This window comes from Melospiza georgiana, chromosome 6 (genome assembly GCF_028018845.1).
Source record: "Melospiza georgiana isolate bMelGeo1 chromosome 6, bMelGeo1.pri, whole genome shotgun sequence".
In the NCBI taxonomy this organism is placed as follows: Eukaryota; Metazoa; Chordata; class Aves; order Passeriformes; family Passerellidae; genus Melospiza; species Melospiza georgiana.
The window spans coordinates 2,812,207-2,829,158 of NC_080435.1; the positions used below are offsets into that span (position 1 = coordinate 2,812,207).

The 16,952-nt window shown below is 42.4% G+C and overlaps 1 long non-coding RNA gene across 2 annotated transcripts; it reads right to left on the reverse strand.

Moving 5' to 3' along the window:
• Positions 1-403: 403 nt before the first annotated feature.
• LOC131085060 (uncharacterized) lies at positions 404-16,503 on the reverse strand. 2 transcript variants are annotated; one of them, XR_009114606.1, is made up of 4 exons: positions 15,320-16,503; positions 13,052-13,113; positions 12,462-12,590; positions 404-530 (listed from the first exon to the last, which is right to left on the reverse strand). It is a non-coding gene; the product is annotated as an uncharacterized LOC131085060 (long non-coding RNA). The 2 variants fall into 2 exon arrangements; XR_009114607.1 differs by lacking the exon at positions 404-530 and adding an exon at positions 11,877-11,942.
• Between the last annotated feature and the right edge of the window lie 449 nt (positions 16,504-16,952).

Sequence of the window (16,952 nt, forward strand, 5' to 3'; positions counted from 1 at the left end):
GGGTTTTGCAGTCGTTTTCACCTGACCTTGGCCCGCTGATATTTGCCGGTCACTTTCAAAGTGAAAGAGATGTGGGCCACAGGTTGCTGCTCAGCATCACATCTATCCAGCTTGAGCTGGCTGGGGTAGCCCTAATTTAGTTAGCCATATAGGAATAATAGATGTTATGGTCCCAGTCCTGAGGTATGGTCCTTGGCATTTTGACTCTTAAGTGAAATCGTCAGTCATCATTCATTTATAGAGTGAAAAACAACACTCAGTGGGTGGAGGCATATACAAAAAACTGAAGATTAATAAGCTCCTTATTTAGATTGACAACTACAGTCTGCCAATCTGCTGTACAGAGTGTCCAACACCCCCATGTCATGCTAGCTGTACCTCCAGGGACTCACTGTGCCTGAGCCTTTGCTGCCAAGATCAGCCATCCCCTTGCTGGCAGTAGCAGAGTCTAAGAGAGCCTGGAGTTATCACCTTGCTGATGGCACATGATCGTAATTGATGATGGAATCTCTTGCCCTTCCATTAGAGGCCTGTGTGAAAAAAGTATAGGAAGTACTTTACTGTGTATGAAGTACAGGAAAGGAATATTATTATTGTAAGAGAGCAATCCAGAAGTTAGAGCAAAAGAGAGACCATGCTGCTTATTTGCTCTCTATTCAGTCCTCTCATACTAATGCATTAGGAGACAGACTGTAATTGCAAAACCACATACTCTTTTATTTTTTTCTTCCCAGGATTCCTATCTCATTCAATATGTTAAAGTCACTGTATTATTTGTGAATATTCTTGGATTGTTTTCTGTCAAGAAGAGGTGCCTGCAAAACACTTGCTTTACATGTTTCAGGTGTTGAAAGATGTGAAGGTACCAAGTGAAGGTTACAGGAAGTGACAAGGTCAGACAGTAAAATGATGATTTGGAAAACTGGACTCTAGTCTTGCCTGTAGGACAGTCATGGATTAGATTAATGAAGTTTTTTCAGACTCAGATATATAGACATGCTGAACCCTCAATACACATAAAGTAATGCTGGTCATACTTGGTGTGTTTTGTAATTCTCTGCACACTGAGAAGGTAAGGTCTCTAAAATCTCTCACAGTTTATTATTCAAAATCAGTTTTTTGTAATCTCAGTGCCTCACAGCTGCATCTCTACAAGGCAGGTGATAAGAGGGCCCTTGGCTCTGAGTGGTTCATGAAAATAAATTTAATATTAACTGCAAAAATATGAGGGTGGGATGGTAAGTGTTCTGAGAAAATTTATCTTTTTTTCAAAAGAAGATTTGTTTAATTGGCAAAGTAAGTAAAAATAAATAAAAAAGATTGAACAGTGGAAGAAAAAGTACTGAACAGAAGTGCACTGTCCAACTGTAGTACTGAATTCAGGAGAAAGCCATGAAAACAGAGTACTTGGTGTCATTTTATAGCATTAAGTAGATTTAAATAGATTAAAATTTTAATCTAACTTTAATTTTTCTTTTTTCAATTTCATTATTCCTGGGTCCTTGCCTTTGTCACTGAGATAATATTTTGTGTAATATGTTCTTTTCCATGGGCTAATTCTCATGTGTGCACACTGCAGATCCCCATTCATTAGTTAGCTGCTACTGGTTAGCAGTTTCTACCTTTGCCAAACACATTTCTCTAGTGTTATCCACACCAGAACGTTTCAAAATCATACTATGATAGGTTGCCATTCTAAACCAAATACCTCTATGATGCTGTCATGAACTATCCTCCTGGAGGGAAAAATGCCACCAGACATAACAGCTATCCTTCTGGAGCATCTCTGATGCCCTGTTTCATTCTATTTTTGTGCAAACCATTTCTTTTCAGTAGCAAATGTAAACTTGACCTCTATTTTAATTATTCATGTTGCCCATCTTTCCTGCTGACTCTGCACCTCTCCTTAGCAAGTATGTCTTCAGATGAGCAAGGGGCTGAAAAGTAAAGATTACTGGGTGGAAAATTATGAGGCTTGATTGCTTACAATGAATTTTCAATTACATGGTGAGACTAGCCAAAGCACTGCTGGAAAGAATTGTTAATCTGGTAACATTTTCACCTCCTGCTATAGCATAAAAGACGAGGACTTTTTCACCTGGCTTCCTCTAAAGGGAGCGTCCTAATGAGCATGGGAGTTCTGTCCCTCTTAGCAGGAGGTGTGGATTACAGATGGAGAGATAATGACAGCTATCACATAAAATCAGGAATTTATGCACACAGCTTTTGATGTCAGAGAAAGGCACCTTAAGCAATGAATATTTAGATATATTCATTCCATTTGTGTGCTTTAAAAATGCATAAAACACTTGGATAAAAACTGACACCTTTTCAAGTCCTGGTGTTCAGGTGTCATTTCGTGTCACTCTCCCTGCAGTGGATTATTTTTCTGTATATCTATGGTCAGAGCTAATGAGGAATCTCATGCTACTATGCTCCCCTATGTGTAACAGAGAAGACTGTCCCTAATTTACAATGTTTGCTATCTCCAGTGGATGCAGGATTGTTAGTGCTGAGTCCTCCAAACCACGTTTTGGGTACAGCAGGGAGACTATGAAGGAGTCCCGTTATAGTCACAAATAAGCACAGCTAAACTGAGAGGACTACATCTAAAAAAGGATGGAAAACCATCTCTGTGCACATTTCTAACAGTCTGCAGAGACTGAACAAATAAGCTAGCTATATGCCATCAGGTGAAAAGAATTGTTTATCAAGCCTTATCATTAAGCTGGGGGTGGTTACCAAAACACAATAGAGGCTACTGAACAAGGATATCATCACAACACCTCAGATTCTGCCCACCTGTATTTGAACTCACAGATTAATAGCAGATATCTCCAAGTCCCATTTTATGTTCCGTTAAATCTAGTTCTGCAATGAAGCACAAGGGAAATTTAAATTCTTTTGCTAATGAAAAATTGCTGGGCTTGAATTATTTATGAAATGAGCAATTTGCTACTGGTTTATAATAAATAGGAATGGGAAAATATTCCTTTAAATCCTTATCTCATGGATTGAGGGAAAGGCATGTAAACAAAACAGAAAGAGAAATGTATGGGCAATACAAAGAAAATGCTGAAATCACAAAATGTGTAAGGAGGGAAAGGAAATATTTGAGGGGGCTGTCATGAGTTCATCACCCATATTCTGTTTTAACATTTTTGCTTGTGAAGTTTCTCTCTTTCCACCCTGAAAACACTTATGTTGCCGGTATCTTCAGATGGCATTACACATGCAGTCATTTACAAAATAGCTTCCATAGGCCTCAAAAGCCATCACTGAATTATGCTTTAGAAACCCACAGCACAGCCAAATTGCAAAATTCTGATTTTTAAATCCTTAATCAGGCACTTTTGCTGACTTCAAAGTCTGCTAATTTCTCCTTTTGCTCAGTGCATCTGCATGTTCTTTTCGTTTTCCTGAGATGCTGTTTTCTGCACAGTTTTTATAAATACTGCTAATCATATGCATTGACTATAATAAAAAATAGCCAGGCTTGTAAGTTCTTTTTTTTTTTTCCCTGGAAAAATGCCACTGGGAAAATCTAACTAAAGTGGTTGCAAAGACGGCTGCAGCCAGTGCCCTTCTCAAAACTGTGTCCTTTCCCCCCAATCCCTTGTTCTCTCAGCTCTGAGCTGCAGAGAGCAGAGGAACTGGGGGACACTAGGAGTTATGTTCCTGGCATCCTCAGAGCATTTAAATACATCTCATAGTGCTTTATTAGAGTCTCCTGCTTGAAAGAATGGGGAAAGAAAAGATGAAACCTTGCTAACAGTCTAAAAGCTTCCTGAAAACAATTAATCTCCCAAAAGGCTATCTGTCAAGAAGTTAATAAAGATGAAATGTCAGGATGCCACATGGCTGCTAACAGCTGCAGGCAGGAGGGGAAATGAGCTTCCAAGCAAAGGAGCACAAACAATGTCATCTTGCATATGATCATGTATTAAAACCAGCAACTGCAGATGCTGACTTTTGTGTCTCTGCAGACACCTCTGACCTCAGCATCTCTGCTGCTGCATTGGCTTTGTCAACGCAAAAGCCCATGACAAAGAAGGATGCAGCAAGTACAATCTACAGGTGTTGGATCACCCTGAGGGGACTGGTGGGAGAAGCAGAAACTGCCCCATGTCCCCAGAGCTTCACAGGTCACAAGCAGGCCAATATCAGCAAGAGGCAGATGAAGCTGTCAGGCAATTCTGGAGCATGGCCTCCATCCCACACAGCTCTACTTGTGTCCATTTGTTAGCTGGATGTTAGCTGTTGACCGGTTATTGAATCAATGATTTATTTCCTCCCAGTTTCCAAAGGGCAGAGCAGGGCCCTGGAGTACAGCCGTGGCCCACTCACTGCCACCAAGCAAACAGTGTCTGCTGACAATGAAGGCTTGCCCAGGACAGGGAAAGGGAAAAGAGCAAAACAATCTTCTCACCATACACCCTGCTTATTGCACATGTCTAGCAATCTAATATTCCCAATATCTGGATTGCACCACAGCCTTAGCATTTGGTAGATACCTCTCAGTAAGCTTTGAATGCCATCATTTTACTGTGCATTGTAACCCCAAATATGGCCAAATTGCAAAATCCTTGATTTTTATGCCTTTAAGTCAGGCATTTGCCTGATCTGAAAGAGTTGTTTAATAAAATAGAGTCTCTCTAGTCTGATGAGGAAATCAAGATTTATTTTCCTGATTTACTGTATTTTCTATTGAAAAACAGAGGGCTTCAGTTTGGCAGTGAGCCCTGTGCTTCCCAGTGGGAGGATGCAAAACATGGACAGACTGACCAGATCAGGAAGTGAAAAGAAACACTTAATTTCTATATTTCAAGATTGGACGGAGCTATAAAATCCATCAAGCAGCAATGGTGGCAGAACATTATGAAACTGTCTAGCAATATCTCTGCTTCAACAACTGCAGGCCTCATGATGCTAAAAGGGGTTTGTTTCACTTCAGTGAAGAATTTTCATTTCTGCTCTGTCCATTGAGGCACAAATGCTTTTTCTCTGCACCTTCCATCTCTCTAAAACAGATATCCTCACCTACCATTAAATCTTAGTGTGCACACTTCATCACTTGTCTCAGGTACCCAATGGGCTGGGCAGGTCCTTAATTGGAGTTCTTTTTCCCAGCTATCTTTTTACTGGTGTTGGTTGCCTGTTAACTCTAATACCTTTGCTTCCTTCAGAGAAATTTTATGTGTCCCCACCTCAACAGGTACTGAAAAAAACATATTATTTACATCCTGGCTGCATTGTTCTTCTTCTAGTGCCTCCACACTATCCAAAGCTGAATGCAGGCAAGAGGCCCAAGTGTTGAGTCCAGGTTATGGCTGCACAGCCAGGGCTGCTCATCCCTGGGTCCGGAGCGAGCGGGAATTTTACACTCACGTCTAAGCTGGGCAATGTCACCTCTTTGCTGGGCCTGTGAAAAATGATCTATAACAAAGTGTTCCTTCCCTGCTGGATAATGCTGCATATATCAAAGGTAATTGGACACTGTTTTAGAGAGAGGAAAGGCGACATACCCAGTTTGGTAGAGGTGGCATGAGTTTATGGGGGTCTTTCATCTCAACAGCTACGTGGCCTTTTGACTGCTTAGTCTGATCAAGGTATTTCCAGAGAGGGGATTTCCTTGGTCACTGCAAATGTGGCTGGGAAGGTGTGTGTTCTTTTTCCCTTGCCTTCAGAAGTGTCTGCAGAGAGCATCATTACAGCCTTCACTTTGTTGCCCTATAGCCTCTAAGGTGCAAGGTCCTCTATGGAGTAGGAAATTACTAGTGAATTGGTGATCAACATGGGCTCTGATATCTACAATTTATAGAGAAATACCACTCTTAGAAGGATCTATCCCTTCTAATGCAGGACTAACAATTTCTATCACAGGCCACATTTAAAAATTACAGATTTCTCTACCCAAATACAGGTTATCTTATACTTTGCTTCAGTAGGGTCCCAAAGAAGCAAGGTAGATAGATCCCTTGGGTATCAGAAGAGTATCAGCCCATTATGCTGGTGCTGCACTGTGCATCATCAGAGACTGAGATCAGAGCTGCTATGCCACTTCACAGAAACGTCCAGAGCCTGTACTTGAGACCCTGAGCTCAGGATGTGCAAAGCTGGTACCAAGTAGCTTAGAAGGAGAGCACAGTCCAGGACATTTTTGCACATGTGAAAATCCTACATCTTGGATATTCTCTCAGCCACATCAGCCAAGAGTGAGCCAGCTGTAAATACTTTACACCAGGCTTTGGTAGGAAAGAGTAGGTTAAATTAATTAAGCTCACATCACAGAGATTCAGCATCTGCTGCAAACAAGTGATGAACCCAGACTGATACCAGAGCCTTGTCTGTATAATGGAAAGAGCCATAACACCTCTCGACTTTGCAGATCATACTGAAGTCAGCAGGTATGTGGCAACTTACAGAACATGGTATTTGCTGGGATATTTGCACATCCAGCAAAAAAACTAGTCATGTTTTTCTATTGGTGCAATAGAGAGTAGACCAAGATGCTCATGGATTAAAAATCAAATTATCTTTCCTCCAGTCTCTTCTCCCCAGTGTTTTAAACATTCCTTTTGTTGAACAGGAGAAAATTAGAGTAGCAAGGCAGGAGATACATTAATATAGCTGATCTACTGGAGTGAAGCTAAACCAGCAAAGGCAGAAATGTCTTTCTATAGTACTTAGCACAGTGGGGCTGCACTGGGACTCAGAAGCTATCGTAATGCAGTGATAAATAATGGTAATAGGAACATCAGGAGATTAATACAGACAAACTGTATGACCTACAAATCTGTCAAAAATTTACATTTGCCATCAGCATACACCACATGACTGTCCTTCACAGCTTGATTCAGTGCCACGAAGCGTATACTGTTGTCCAAGGGAAAAAAACATAAGGCAGGGCAATGATCACCCTTCATCAATAGGGCTGTTTCTCCAGGATGGGCTTCCCCAGTATGGAACAAAGAGCAGCAAAGTGTTTTGTTCACATGTAGAGTGCTGCATCTGTAAAAAATTGCATCTGTGGGAAATTGCATTTCTGCCCAGCAGGAAATGTCCTTACATAATCAGCTGGGGCTTTGTACTGAGACAGGACAGCTTAAGCCTTACCTAGTTATGCAGACTTATACAGTTGTACAGCCCCAAAATAATCCTTGTTTAGTGTCTGACACTTACCAAGTCTCTATGATATTTTTTTAATTCCAAGTCATAACAAGATTTGAATTTAAGGAAGGGTAGGTTAAATGAGTTTTCCTGCCTTTGTAAATCTACTATCAGACCTGTGGTGAAATCAATATCTTCCAGATTTTAGCTCCAAGATTACTGGAGAATATTTTCCATCCATATTATCCATCTATTCAACTCAATGTTATTCTTCCTTCCTAAAAAGGAAGGGTGAGTGGAGAGGAACATTATATGGCTAATGACTTACTAGCCTTCAAGATGAAACCTTGGACTCTATTCTGGGCAGAATAATTGATCACTCCAAACTGATTCTCAGGTGAGTATCAAGGACACAGAAGCAGTAGCCGGAATTTTTGTGTCGCTCATGGGTTTTCTACTTTCTCATCCATACTGGCTTTTATGGCAGATCAAATGTCTCCTCTGTCTTTGAATATTTATAAAAGTAGACATAGAAAGCTGCATTCATCCCAGATTTTTCTTTCTATATAAATTTCATTTTTTAAATGCACGTTTATCTGTTCCATAGTCCTCTTTAATATAATTTATTCAGTACAATTTACAAAATTCCTAAAGCTTCCCAGTACAGAATAAGCAATCTTGCTAATAAGGTCAAGCATAGCTTATTATTCTAACTACCCTGCATTTTTTAGTACTGGTATTTTTAAGCCTAGAACTGTGATGAAAACAGTCAAATAATTGTACAACTTTATGAAGGAAGGCAACAGCCCAATGAGAGATTAACCTAGGTTGGTCCTCATAAACAAACCATACTTACTTGAAAACCAGTGGGTTAAGAATTAAATGAAGTGAGGATACTGCTGTCATTGGGTGGTTAGCTGACAGGACATGCAATCAGAAAATCAAGTAGAGGCACAGTCAATGATAAAAAGATATATATTAATACCGATATTTTCATTTTGATGAAAATAGTCCCTTTTGATTCTATTCAGTCTCCTCAATGCAAGGAAATCTTTATTTCCTGAGCTGCCACGACACTCCTCCTGCTCAGGGCTAAGAAATTATTGTGACAGGTGTGCACAGACAAGTAGGTCCATAAGGATTGCTCATCTGACTCTCCTCAGGGCAATATCATTAATGTAAGCTGTGCATGACAGCTTATGGGGAAAGAAATACCTTTCAAACAGCCTACCAATGCAATGACAGTGTGTTGCAGGAACCACTAAATAAATTTTCTGCAGTGAACTCCTCAGTGAGCTTCAATTAAATAGGGATAGTACTAATCTCTACGTGTCCACACTTGAGACCTTACATTGGCAATATTACATGGACCAACTAAATGAGTTTGAAAGTCTTTCACACATCAAGATCCATTAGAATTTCTCTTTTCTTTGCAGGATGAAGCAATGATGTTCCCTCACTCAGAGCTGATTTAAGCTCTCAGTAACACACCGTTATACTGATACCACACAATGCTGGCCACCTTCCATCACTGCAGTGTCCTGGAAGACGAGGCCTGGCCTGGAAAGCTGTCTGGATGGGGAACAGAACCATTTTTGTAACAAAATTTGAAAGATGAGAACCTCACATAAACTGCAGTGCTGATGCTACTGGGATTGCACACAGATGGTAAGTCTGCGACCACACTGCCTGAGGCTTTGTGCTCACCAGACCTCACAAATTTGTTTGTAGGAAATCTGGGAATGCACATCCTCAGGAAAACCCCATATGCTGCAGGACAAATGTCGGAGATGCAGCAAGAAGCACTCCTCTTTTACAGTTTTTCTTCCTTTTTCTTGTAAGCAAATCACCCATATATGTGGTAAATGAGCTTAACTATCTCCATGCAGCTTTTACTCAAATAGTTTCATTTGAGCGCTTCTTTAGATACAAGTATATCCCTGTGCTCAGAAATGGATCTGTCTCTAGGATGAAGTGAGCCATCTGCTTAGCTGTGCATTGCAGCACACTCAGCATATTAGGAGAGAGAGAGAGAAGCAAGCAGAATAACTACATCCAACTGGAAAAGCAAGTACAAATGCATTTACACTGAAATTTGACCCAGGCCCTGCAGTTTACCCTTCAAACTCAGTAACAGCACAGGCATGTTAAAGGTCAGGACCATAAAACACCTTTGTCTCACCTCTCTTCCAAGGATAGCACAGCTCTCTGAGCTGCAGGGCCTGCCAGTCTGCCAACAGAGTGGCTAAGTGCTCTCTTAGGGGACAGTACCATTAACTGTATCGTCAGCCACACTTCCTGAAATAGCCTGTTTCTCCTCAGAGGCCATTCTAAACACCATCAACAATTTGCAGGAACTTTTGAGACCAGACAGGAAAACAGCACAAATTCTCTCTTTGACATCAGCCCAATCAAGTATTTCTAGCACAGCAAGAGCCTTCCAAGAGGCCAGGGTTTGGTACCCCTCAGGAATGACAAAGTTAGTAGGCATTGAACCATTACCTTAGTGAAGACTGTGTCATGACATAAGACAATGAAAATGGATGGGTAATGCAAGACAATTCTTGTAAGCTCTGGTTTTCAAAGAAATTGCCAAACTAGGAACTTTCCAGACAATCTGTTTGTTGTGAGATCTTAACTCCTTCGCACACTGCCAGACCAGATATTAAAAAAGCAGACACTTCTCTAGCAGGTCTGCTTGCTCTGTAAAATTACTGCTCATAGTTCTCCTCTTGCAGTACAGCTGAAGTTGGGAATAGCTGTGTCTCACACACAGCAAGCAATTAGAAGCACAAGCATTTCCATTTGCTCCCATGTGTCATTTTTTATCTCATAAAAAAAGACTAAGCCACAAAACTAAGAGACAGAGGGTTTTTCCAGCTTAGAGGCAGTTAGATGCACTTTTGGTGTATGCCTTTATGCTACCATGGAAGAATTCAGCTCTATGATTTACAAGTTGAACCCAAGGGTGCTGGTGTGAGCTCTTCAGGTAATGGGCAAGTAATGATAAATATGCACTTATCTTAGAATGCAGCTGCAATCACTGCTTGATCCTGTAGATGTAAGCATGGTGTAAAGACCAGGCAACAGTCCTAATGTGGAAACACAAACTGAGCATGCTTTACTACTGGTGACCATTGGATGGCGTTTCTCTTCAGAGTACCAGCAATTCAAAGTTCATGGGGAGTCAGTGCATTTTAGGATTCTTTTTTGTGTTGTTCAGTAATTTAGTTTCCAGTTACACTCACATACTGCTTCATCAGACTGAAATCTGAGTGACTTATTTTGTACTCCTGTACAGATCTGAACACCAAGTGTCACCTGGTCACTCTTGGAGCTAAGTGATCTTTACTAACATTGAACTATGTGCCATTTACCTGGGCAATAGGAGGATGCCAGACACAAACAGACCTGCAGTAACTGCTTCTGTGAAGTCTCTTATTCCCCACTGATGCTGCTCAATATGCAGTCTTTCAGCATTACGGGAATGAGTGCCTTCACCTCCATGGAGGGTTGGAACAGGCATCCTGCCAGGCTGGTAGAACAGCTGATGTGCAGTAACTTGAGCCCGTAATGCTGTGCTGTAGCATTAGGCAGTTCTGTAAGTCTTCCTGGGGCCATAGCAACTGACAGTGGAATGAGGGTCTGCTTCCTTAGGGTCTCAGAAAAAGCATTGTTCTCAAGTCAGACCTAGGTCACTGCTAACTCAAAAACCTCACATCACACCCCTTTGCCCCACGGTAGATGGGCCTCCAGAATCAGGACAGCTTTGGATGCTGGAAGATAAGACAGGAAGAATGAGGGCTGAAAGATATGGGAGTGCCTGTTTTGTGATTCTCAATATCTGTCTGATAAGCAAGATCTGGATGTGATTTTTTCCAGAGCTACTCTTTTTCACACACAACAGAGGAATCAACCTTTCTGCTGTTTTTTTTGTCCAGCCTGAGTATAAAGTGCAAGAGCTACCCAGGACACTGGAGTTTGCTTGAGAGATTATAGCTGTAGCCTGTAGATGGGATGTCAACAGCTGATTTTAAGAGGTTAAAAGTGTTTTTCAAACTTTTTTTTTTGCATCATTTCCTTCCAGTATGATTGTTGTACAAATCAGAGTACTCACTTTTAATTAAAGTGCAAAAGAAACACTGGGAATGATGTTAAATTGTTGTGATTTGACCTGTCTTGGGTTCATGGGCAAACTTCTTAGTAAGCAATTTGTTACCGCATTTATGAAAAAGAAGGAAATAATCCAGAATGCTAAAACCAGAACTTGGAACAGTTGTTTTAATTCTGAACAGCTGCTCTGTTTCACCATCCACCTCTTAGTATTGTCAGCAAGCATTTTTTGTGACAAAGATGCTACTCATATACACACACGTGCAACGGCTTGTCATGGAGACTCTGTTATTTGCCTGCAAACATTTTCTGTGGGCTGTTCTTCCTTGATTGTGTACTATTCCTGGGAGATTCATTGTAGTCCTGATTAACCATTCTCAACCAGGCGGGCAGCAGGCATCAAACAGCCTGCAGGATGAACTGACCCAACACATAATGCAGACTGTAGAAGAAGACATGCACAATACTCTCTAAGTGTGTTGCATTTGATGGACACTTGTAAACAAAGGATCTCATCTTTAAAAAGGAATTTTTGACTGCAACAAATGATATAGAGAGATCACAGATATTTGTACCAAGGTGTTATTAAATGTGATTTTATTTCCCTTTCTTCTATTCCTTGGATACAACTACATAAGAAAATTTCCCCAACAAAGGATTTCAGAGGCTTATCTGTTTTTGTTCTCCTGGCCTTTCAGAAGTTCTTTCTCTTCTTTCCCCTGTATATGGACATAAAAGGCTATGCTGCAGAGCTTTACATACAGTTTGGAAATAAATAATGGATGATTGACTAAGCTGGTGACAGACTGTAGCAGCAGCAGCAGCTGCATACGCTGGAAGCTTGCTGCTGTTTGAGAATTCTGCAGTTGAATTAAGGCAATGAGGGATCTCTTCTGTTCACAGGGGATTGACACCGTTTTCATCACAATAGGAAATAGGTGAGGCTTGTGCTTTGGCAGGAAGGATTTGATGAAACAACTCTCACATAGCAAACAGTCCCATCATCAAGAATGAATGCACAAAAACTGGACTGAGGTCTTACATGCTATACTGCTTTCCAAATTGATACCTGGTTTCAATATATATAAACTTGCTTCCTCATAGCAACCTTTAGAGTTCCAATTTATAAAAAGCTTACCTAACAGCATAAATGCTACAGTGCATTCACATCCACCTAGAAGAATCATAGAATGGTTTGGGTTGGAAGGAACCTTAAAGATCACCTTGTTCCAACCTACCTGCCATGGGCATGGACAACTTCCACTAGCCCAAGTTGCTCAAAGCTCCATCCAGCTTGGCCTTTAACACTCCTAGGGATGTGTTCTCTAGAAGCTTCTCTGGGCAATCTGTTCTTGTGCCTCACTCCCCTCATAAAAAAAAAGTCTTAATGTCTTAATGTCCAATAAATGTACCCTCTTTCAGTTTGAAGCCACCCTCCCATGTCATAACACTACCTGCCCTTGTTAAAAGTCCCTCTCCAACTCTCTTCTAGCCCCCTTTAGGTACTGAAAGGCTACGATAAAGTCCCTCCCTCCAAGCCTTCTTTTCTCCAGGCTGAACAACCTCAACTCCCTCAGTCTCTCTTCATAGGAAAGAATAGGAAAGATTCTCCAGCCTTTCAATGCCCCACCAGAGCCCAAGTGCCCAGCCTCCTCAACTGTCTCAGGAACCTTTCCAATTTCCTTACAGAAGTATCCTGAAATGCAGAGAATCTGTTCCATATGCCTGTAAATTAATTGTCTTATGTGCAGGCAGAAGCAATTGTAGCTGCAGGAAGGCTGGGACAGCTCACAGATATGTAAGATCCAATATTTTTCACAATATTTACCATTTCCCCCACATCTTCCAGCCAAGAATAGGACTCCAAAAAGACAATTTTCTTCAGGTAACCTGTGAACAGGAAATTATGGTTCAGTGAGTCACAGATCCTAAAATATCCTATGAAGCATATGACCTCTGCATAATACTTCTATTAATAATAATTAAGCAATGCAAGTGTATGCTTTTGGAACATGCTAAGGAAAGCTCAGTGCAGAGGAGGAGAGACAGGCACACTCAGGCAGTTTTGGATACTCACAGCACCTGGGGGCATCCAGATAGACAGGTACACCCCATCTATTACAGAATGGGAGAGATAAGTGTGTTCTGCTTCTGTGGTCAGAAACTCCCTCACCATTGGGCTAAACACAGGCACAATAGCTAATACTGACCAATACCATGACCTCATCTCATGGCACACAAGTAATGACTGCAAACTGGCTTCATTTTATCTGAATGTATGAATGCTTTATTCCACAGTTCAGTGCATCAATATAATATATAAACTAACTCTTTCTGATGCTTTCAGGTTCCTATCATGTTTTCAAGCTGAATATCACTAAAGGTGATATTCACTGGCAAGACTGTATGGGCAGTCTAGTGGGCCTGAGACAGCTGAAATCTAGACCTGAACATCACATCATATGTTAAATGAAATGTGAGATATCTCTCCAGCACAAATCTTGTCTGTCTTGGAAAGGTGACTGTCGCAGACATCTTTTCATGAAAATCCTATCATTAGGATTTTTCCTGCTGAGAAGCTGAAAAGCTTCAGCAACAAAATGTAAACAATGGTTATCTGCTGCTGTGGAATGCAACAGGTGTTTACAATTAATGGCCAACCACTGCCCAGTTACCTTAGACTCTCTCTCTGAGACACAAACCTTTATTATTCATTCCTTTCTATTCTTAGCTGAGCTAGCCTTCTGAGATGAAACTTTTCCTTTTATTCTTGTTAGTGTAGTTATAATGTAACATATATCATAAAATAATAAATCAAGCCTTCTGAAACATAAGAGTCAACATTCTCCTCTCTTCCCTCACCTGAAAACCCCTGTGACCACTGTCACAGGTGACAGCTTCTCATGTTTTCCTCCAAGCACCACATTCCTCTTTAAAAGTAAACAAACGAACAAAAGCAGTCCCTTATGCTGTGGTCAGTGTGGTGACCCTATGTCTGTGTGATGTTTCCTAAATATTTTAGTACAGCCTACACTACTTAACTCCTCTCCAGGAAGAAGGATCTGGTGGACTAAACTGACCTTTGCCAGTCATCCTGCACATCTTATGGCAGGTTTGAATTCTCTGGCTGAGAGATCCAGAGAATCTCCCTGATACTCTTTGATATCAACAAAGGGTCTAAGCTGGCAAATAAACAGCAACCATTCAGACATTTCTGTTATGGTCTGTTTTGGGATTTACAAGCTTGTGGCATTCATCCTTATAGGCACCAACAATGTCAGGAAGAGAGTCTGGACATTTCTGCAAGAACTACAAGGTGTAAAACTCATTTGGGTGCTTAGGCAGAATTTGGGACTAAGCCACAGTTTGGTATATTCAGTATAGTTCATAATGCAAGGACCACCCAGTTTTATCACTATTCTGTGACCATTTCTGACCAGATCTGCACCCACAATGCCAGTGGCCACTGCCAAACTCTTCTGTAAAAAAACTTACACTTTTCATAGTTTGTTTCAGACTACCACTGTTGATCTGTAACCAAAGGAAGACATCGCAAAGATCCCTTGAACAGAGGGGGTGGAAGAGGAGAAAAAGTCACTTATGTCTTAGTGCCCCCTATGCCATGTAGCTCCATGGGCTCAGGAAAATGCTGAAGAAGGGAAGCAACTACTCCCAATGTCACTTTGCTACATCACCCTCCAAGAAAACAGTTCCTTCTTCGATAGCTTCTGTAGGTGCTCAGATCTGAGCAATTAATCCTCTGTGGCAATCTCCTTTCCTCTGGCAAAGTCAGTGTTCCAGCACAAGAGATATATGTTGTCCTTGTGAATTCTCCCAAGCAGCAATCAATAATGGTACAATGAAACCTTTGAAATTACTTAAACTTTGTGTAATATGACTAGCAGTCAGATCAAAACAATGTCCCAACAGGAATTTTCCTTCCTTAATATTTAGGTTCCACACATCAATTCCACTCTAGCTACTGTGACTAATATCCACCACCACCACACCCGCCCCCCAGGATTTCCTGATTTTAGATCACATGTACTTTGAGCAGGATTTATAAGTAATTTATCTCACTCTTGGCTTGAGGTACCTGGAAATGCTGAGCATCCATTTTCATAAGGTAAGATTTCTTGAAGCCGTAGCTAGTATGGAAATGAAAGCACTTGAAATCATGTAATCACTGCTGAATGCCTTAGCTATAATTTCCCTTGTGAAAGCATTTTCAAAATTGTACTTCTATCACAATCAGTGTGATGCTATTTGCTTCTCCTTGAGGCTCTGGCTTTTGGATTCAAGTGAGTAGACAACTGTCTGTCCTACACTGTGACCAAACCTAAACAAGGTCCAGAAACTTAGCAGCAGGGACTAACATTACCAATGCATAAAGCACAACTCATTGGCCCTGCTAACAAGGAATTATCCAAGCACTGGTCCCAGACCTGCATTAATACCTTTACATGGAGCTATGCCACACAGCTACGCCAGTTTGTCCAGCACTGCAACACCTACACCACAATAGGCTGTACATACCCCAAAGAAAAACTCAAGTCTCAATTTTAAAATGTTCTCATGGTTGCAGAGAGAAGCTTGAACACATTGCACCACAGCTGCAGCCTTATCATGTAAGAGTTGCATGGGTAATGAAAAGATGCATCCCAATATATTATTGAGGAAAAAAAAATACACTGTGGTTTTTTCATCCATCCTCTAGTTTTTGTGGTAAGACCTACAAAATATCTTGGCACAACAGTACACCTAAATACATCCAACTGTTCTAATATTCAATGCAGACATGGTGTTAGGCCTAACAAAACAATGCCTCATGCTCCACACAGTTTTTCTGCTGTTGGTCTGCAGCAGGAGAGTCACTCTCCACTGATACCCCCAAACCAGGACATGTTCTAGGCATCAATGAGCATCGACCCATTTTTTCAGCAGCACATAGGAAAATCTGTTTCAGGAAAATCAAAATCCCTGAGTTACTGGTGCCAGGGCAGTTACTGGTCCTTGGCTTCTGCTACTCTGATGCAGAGCACACAGGAGATTTCATGGTCTGGCACTTCTTTGCCCAGTGATACAGAGTATACACACCGAACACTTCGAGGGACCCTGAACAGGTGTTGATGGTGAATGGCCACTGGTGGGATCTGGGAGAGGAGATGGAGCTGGGAAAAGGGGATGAGGAGGGGAATGTTGGAGATGGAATCCCAGCCTGCCGACAGGGAGGCGATACCCTCAGGTACGGGAGGGCAAGGCACAGGAGGGCAGAAGGGAGCCGGCTGTGGGGGCTGGAGTGAGCTCAGTCTCAGGGAGAGCAGGACGGCGGGCAGGGGTCCGTGGGGTCAGCCAGTCCGGGGCGCTGAGGGTCCCGGCGTACGCTCGCCCCTTGCCGGGCCGGCGCGGTGAGCGGGGAGCGGGGAGCGGTGAGCGGTGAGCGGGGAGCGGGGAGCGGTGAGCGGTGAGCGGAGCCGGCGCATCCCCACGCCCGAGGCTCGCCCCCGCCGCGCTGCGCTGCGCTGGGCAGGGGTCGCAGCGGAGCGGGGGGCGGCGGTGCCCACGGCGGGCGGCGGGGGCGGGCGGAGGCGGGCGCCCCGCGGGCGGCGGGGCGAGGGAGGAGGAGCGGCGGCCGCCGGAGGATGGGAGCGAGCGGCGGAGCCGCGGAGCGGCGCGGGGGCAAGGCCAGGAGCGCGGCGGCGGGCGCCGCGGCATCGCCCGCGTAGGGC